At 45.5% G+C, this 6,934-nt stretch overlaps 1 pseudogene; it reads left to right on the forward strand.

Moving 5' to 3' along the window:
- The first annotated feature begins 1,000 nt into the window (after window positions 1–1,000).
- On the forward strand, window positions 1,001–2,245 carry LOC135529932 (ryanodine receptor 1-like; annotated as a pseudogene).
- The last annotated feature ends 4,689 nt before the right edge of the window (window positions 2,246–6,934 follow it).

Here is a 6,934-nt window from a genome sequence, read left to right on the forward strand (position 1 = left end):
ACCAGGACGACTGATCCGTGTAAAGGAAAGAATGAATGGGGCCATGTATCGTGAGATTTTGAGTGAAAACCTCCTTCCATCAGCAAATGCATTGAAGATGAAACGTGGCTAGGTCTTTCAGCATGACAATGATCCCAAACACACCATCCGGGCAACAAAGGAGTGGCTTCGTAAGAAGCATTAAGGTTCTGGAGTGGCCTAGCCAGTCTCCAGATCTCAACCCCATAGAAAATCTTTGGAGGGAGTTGAAAGTCCGTGTTGCCCAGCAACAGCCCCAAAACATCACTGCTCTAGAGGAGATCTGTGAAAACCTTGTGAAGACTTACAGAAAACATTTGACCTCTGTCATTGCCAACAAAGGGTATATAACAAAGTATTGAGATAAACTTTTGTTATTGAACAAATACTTATTTTCCACCATAATTTGCAAATAAATTCATTAAAAATCCTACAGTGTGATTTTCTTGATTTTTTTCCCTAATTTTGTCTGTCATAGTTGAAGTGTACCTATGATGAAAATTACAGGCCTCTCTCATCTTTTTAAGTGGGAGAACTTGCACAATTGGTGGCTGACTAAATACTTTTTTGCCCCACTGTATGTTATTTCAGAGTTTTGATGTCTTTCCTATTATTCTACAATGTAGAAAATAGTAAAATAAAGAAAAACCCTTGAATGAGTAGGTGTCCAAACTTTTGACTGATACTGTATTTTTCAGCGGATTCATACAGATTGGGAAATCATTATGCTGATAAACTCGTTGAATATATACAGTATTAATGCAAGGTGTTTGGTCTGAAATCCAAACCATATGTGTTCGGACCATCCCTCTCACTATTATCATACTGCATGAATACTTCTAGATTCTCCGACCATTTGAGATTTCATTGGCAGAAGAATTATCTTCACTATCATTAGAAGTCTGCAGGCCTGAAATGCACTATAGTAACGGTAAATGCTATTGTTGTGAAGCGTTGTGTATATGTTTGTGCTGTCTCGTAGGACTCCAGCCAGGATTGCCTGCTGAAGGAGCTACTTGACCTTCAGAAAGAGATGGTGGTTATGCTGCCTTCTACTAGAGGGTAAAATTACATTTTTATGACAGACTTTCTAACTTTCTTCTGTTTTCTCTTTAATTTCTCCTACCTCCTTCATGATTTGCCTCCTTGTAATGTTGTGTTTCAGGTAATGTGGTGAACGGCACCATTGCCGTCAGATGGTGGACATGCTGGTGGAGTCCTCCAGCAACGTGGAGATGATCCTCAAGTTCTTTGGACATGTTCCTCAAACTGAAGGACATTGTGGCGTCAGACGCCTTCCGGTGATTACGTGACCGACCCCCGAGGGTTAATCTCTAAGAAAGACTTTCAGAAGGCCATGGACAGCCAGAAACAGTATTCTCCCTCTGAGATCCAATTCCTGTTGTCCTGCTCAGAGGCTGATGAGAACGACATGATAAACTTTGAGGAGTTTGCCGACCGCTTCCAGGAGCCGGCTAAAGACATTGGCTTTAACATTGCAGTGTTGCTGACAAACCTGTCTGAACATGTGCCTCATGACCTCAGGCTGAAGAACTTCTTAGAGCAGGCAGAGAGTGTACTCAACTACTTCCGCCCCCTTCCTGGGCCGTATAGAGATCATGGGTGCCAGCAGGAAGATAGAGCGTATTTACTTTGAGATCAGCGAGGTCAACCGCACACAGTGGGGAGATGCCTCTCAGGTCAGAGAGTCCAAACGACAGTTCATCTTTGATGTGGTTAATGAGGGGGCGAGTCGGAGAAGATGGAGATGTTTGTCAACTTCTGCGAAGACACTATCTTTGAGATGAACATTGCCTCCCAGATCTCGGAGCAGGAGGAGGAGGAGGAGGAGGAGGAGAAGGATGATGATGATCCAGCTGAAGGAGGAACTGATGCAGGAGGAGGTGAAGGCGGCAATGGAGAGGAAGGAGAGCCAGAGTCCATCTCTGCCTTTGCAGACTTCATCAACAGCGTATTGAACTTCCTGAGTATCTTCACATTCCGTAACCTGCGACGGCAATACCGCAGGGTAAGGAAGATGACCATCAAGCAGATAGTGGTGGGTCTGGCTACTTTCTTCTGGACTATCCTCATCGGCATCCTGCACTTCATCTACAGCGTATGTAAGGGCACCTTCCTGCTCATCTGGCAAACTCTATTTGGCGGAGGCCTGGTGGAGGGGAGCAAAGAACATCACAGTGACAGAGATCCTGGCCAGTATGCCTGACCCCACCCAGGATGAGGTGCATGGGGACCTGGCAGGGGAGCCTGGGGTTGGGAAGGAGCAGGAGGCAGGAGGGTGACTGACCAAATAGATACAGGCGGTGAGAGGAGGAGGAGGAGGAGGAGGAGGACAATAAAGACAAGGAAGGTGGGGGGACACCACGCATCGATGCTCCTGGTGGACTTGGTGACATGGGAATTGAGGCCACTGTTGAGCCTCCTACTCCCGAGGGTACTCCTTTGACCAAGAGAAACGGGTGAGGCAACTTTTCTTTCTAATGCAGAGACAAAAGTGCATGGTGAGCTTTCCAGTAACGTATGTGTAGATTCACATATACTAATGACCTTTTTCTTGTGGTTGGCAGCAACCAGAGGAGGGTGATGCTGCAGCAGCTGATGGCCGAGCTGCTGATGGCCAAGCAGCTGATGGCCTAGCTGATGAACCGGCTTCTGCTCCTGCCATAAAGGAGCCCCTCCAGAGCCTGAGAAGGCAGAGGAGTACCTCAGGCCATCTTCCTACATGTACAGTAGATTAACTCTTTCATCCCCATTTATAAACCATACTGTACATGCTTATAATGTTGTGGTGTTTGTTGGAATGTACCAAAAAAACACCCTATTACTTAATTCTCAGCACTGAAAATGGAGAGAAGGCCGAGAAAGAAGCTGAGACCAAAGATGAGAAGCAGGAGGAAGCGAGAAAAGAAACCCAAGTCTAAGAAAGATAAGAAGCAACACAGGGAGCAAGGGTTCCAACTCTGGACTGGAGCTGGACATCCAAAGAAACATTCTTGGTTAGACATGATAGTGTCTAATGTAAATAATTGCTATCCTGCAGTAGTTTTTGCAACGTGTTGATGTCGCAATTTGCAGACTGTCAATTCCACTATCCACCTGTGATTAATACAACTTATTTTGTCTCTTTCCCCAGAACTACCTCTCTCGGAACTTTTACAATCTGCGTTTTCTGGCACTGTTCATTGCATTTGCTCCTGAACTTGTTCTACTCTTCTACAAGGTCAAGAAATGCTGCTATATTATCTTATGTCACTCCTTTAAATATCTTACCATCACTCCGATTCTATAATTGAAACAAACAGCATCTATTTTCAATGACTTCTCAATAAACTGAAAGTTTGGAACGATTTCATTCAAAAAAGTTTTTGCAATTTTTTAATATTTTATTCAAATCCCTTCATGAATTGACTGCCTTCAATTCAATGCCTATAACATCTAGAGTTAAATGTTAGTAATGTATTTGTTTTTCTGTGTCTGCCTGTGTGCATTGTGCAGGTGTCGGACAGCCCCTGGAGAAGGTGATGAGGTGGAGGGCTCTGGCATGTTTGAGGGCTCAGGGTTGGGAGTGCTGTTTGAGGAATTGGGCTGTTTGAGGGCTCAGCAGAGGAGATGGAGGGATCTGGTGGAGAGGAAGGAGGAGACGAGGAAGAGGAGGATGGCCCAGTCTCCATTTTCTGAGGAGAGCACTGGGCTACATGCAGCCCACCCTTACCTTCCTGGCTACCCTGCACACTGTCATCGCCTTCCTCTGCATCATCGGTTACAACTGTCGGGCACCAGGGAGGCTTCTACAGTAATGCTGCTACTAATACTGCTGCTACTACTACTGCTACTACGCCTACTACTGCTGCTACTACTAATACTGCTACTGCTACTACTACTAATACTGCTACTGCTGCTACTACATCTACTACTGCTCCTACTACTAATACTGCTACTGCTACTACGCCTACTACTGCTGCTACTACTACTACTACGCCAACTACTGCTAATACAACTATTGCTACTACTGCTGTTAATGCTAGTACTACTACTGCAACTATTGCTGCTGCTGCTGCTACTACTACTACTGCTAATACTCCTGCAACTATTGCTACTACTACTACAACTACTACTACTACTGCTGCTGCTAATCCCGTTACTTTACTGTTGCAAGCAACTACTACTCCTGCTACTGCTGCTGATGCTACTACTGCTGCTGCTAATACTGCTACTGCTGCTACTATGTCTACTACTGCTATCACAACTATTGCTACTACTGCTGTTAATACTAGTACTACTACTGTTACTACTACAACTACTACTACTACTGCTGCTAACACTACTGCTGCTACTTTGCTACTACCGGCTGCTGCTACTACTGCTGCTACTGCTGCTACTACTGCTGATGCTGCTACTGCTGGTACTACTACTCCTATTGCTACTGCTGCTGATGCTACTACTGCTGCTGCTAATACTGTTATCATGCTGCTACTACTACTATGTCTACTACTGCTAATACAACTATTGCTACTATTGCTGTTAATACCAGTACCACTACCGCAAATATTGCTGCTGCTACTACTACCACGCTACTACTGCTAATACTACCGCAACCATTGTTACTACCACTGTTACCGCTGCTACCACTACTACCGTTACCGCTACCGTTACCGCCGCCGCTACTACTACTACTACTACCACAACCATTGCCACTACCACCATCACTACCGCCGCTAATACCACTGCTGCTACCATCGCTTTCATACCAATGCTACTGCTACTACTACTGCCGTTACCGTTACTACTACCCCGTCACTAGCAATCGCTACCACACCAATACCGCCGCTACCAACACCACCGCTGCTACTGCTACTATTACTGCTGCTAATACTACTACTACTGCTGCTGCTGCTACTACTACTAATACTGATGCTACTACTGCTGCTACTACTGCTACTGCTACTACTGCTGCTACTACTACTACTGTAACTACAACTGCTGCTGCTACTGCTGCATCTACTACTACTGCTGCTGCTATACTACTACTGCTACTACTACTAATACTGCTACTGGTACTGCTACTGCTGCAACTACTACTACTACTACTGCTGCTGCTATACTACTACTGCTACTACTGCTGCTACTACAACTACTACTACTACTACTGCTGCTAATACTACTGCTGCTACTGCTGCTACTACTGCTACTACTACTAATAATGCTACTAGTACTGCTACTACAACTATTTCACCACTGCTGCTAACACGAAGTTCTACTACTGCAACTACTGCTACTGCTGTAACTACAATTACTTTACCGCTGCTTCTGCTGCTACTACTGCTGCTTCTGCTGCTACTACTGCTGCTACTACAACTACTACTGCTGCTACTACTGCTGTTACTACTACTACTACAATTACTACTACTACTGTTGCTAATATCACTACTACTACTGTTGCTGCTGCTACTGCTGCTACTACTGCTGCTACTGCTGATTCTACTACTGCTGCTACTGCTGATTCTACTGCTACTGCTGCTGCTACTACTACTACTGCTGCTACTACTACTACTACTACAACTACTACTGCTGCTTCTGCTGCTACTACTGCTACTACTACTACTGCTGTAACAACAACTACTACTGCTGCTGCTGCTACTACACTACTGCTGCTACTACTACTGCTGCTACTACTACTACTGCTACTGGTACTACTACTACTACTGCTAATACAGCTATTGCTACTACTGCTGCTAATATGAGTTCTACTACTGCAACTGAGTAATACTACTGCAACTGTTAAGCTACTACTACTACTACCGCTATACTACTGCAACTATTGCTGCTACTTAATACCATTACCGCTAATACTACTGTAACTATTTGCTACTACTACCACCCCAAACTACTACTACTACTGCTGCTGCTACTACAAATACTACTGATAATACTACTCCAACTATTGCTACTAATCCTACCGGTTCTACTACTACTACTACTACTACTACTACTACTACCACTGCTACTACTGCTACTACTACTACTGCTGTAACAACAACAACTACTGCTGCTACTACTACTACTGCTACTGGTACTACTACTACTACTGCTAATACAGCTATTGCTACTAATGCTGCCAATACAGCCATTGCTACTACTGTTGCCATTATGAGTTCTACTACTGCAACTGTTGCTGCTACTACTACTACTACTACTACCACCGCTAATACTACTGCAACTATTGCTGCTACTACTACCACCCCTACTACAACTACTACTACCGCTGCTGCTACTGCTGCTACCACAGATACTGCTGATGGTAACACCGCGTATGACCGGTGCGCTTGCTGATCCTGCTGTTGCTGCTGCGCCTGCTACTGCTACTGCTACTGCTGCTGCTGCTGCTGTAACACTGCCTTGATTGTTGGCAACGCTACTTAGCAACTGCTGCTACTACAGCATCTGCTGTAACTGCCGCTGCTGCTGCAACGCTGTCGCGCTGGTGGCCGACCGCTAAGCTGTTGCCAACACCGCTGCTGCTGCTGCCGCTGCGCAACTACTGCTGCTACTGCTAGCGGCTGCTGCTGGCTGCTGCTGCTGCTGCCGCCTACTGCTGCTGCCGAAGCTGCTGCCGCTCGCTACCGCTACTGCTACTGCTGCTACTACTACCACTAACGCTTAACCACCACTTCTTCTGCTTACTACTACCACTGCTGCTACTACTGCTGCTACTACTGCTACTACTAATGCTTAACTACTACTACTTCTGCTACTACTACTACCACTGCTGCTACTACTGCTGCTTCTGCCTCTGCTACTGATGCTGCTACTACTACTGCTGCTGCTGCTGCTGCTGCTACTACTACTATTACTAGTGTTGCTGTTGCTGCTGCTGCTGCTACCACTACTATTACTA

This window comes from Oncorhynchus masou, unplaced genomic scaffold, assembly GCF_036934945.1.
Source record: "Oncorhynchus masou masou isolate Uvic2021 unplaced genomic scaffold, UVic_Omas_1.1 unplaced_scaffold_12117, whole genome shotgun sequence".
NCBI lineage: Eukaryota > Metazoa > Chordata > Actinopteri > Salmoniformes > Salmonidae > Oncorhynchus > Oncorhynchus masou.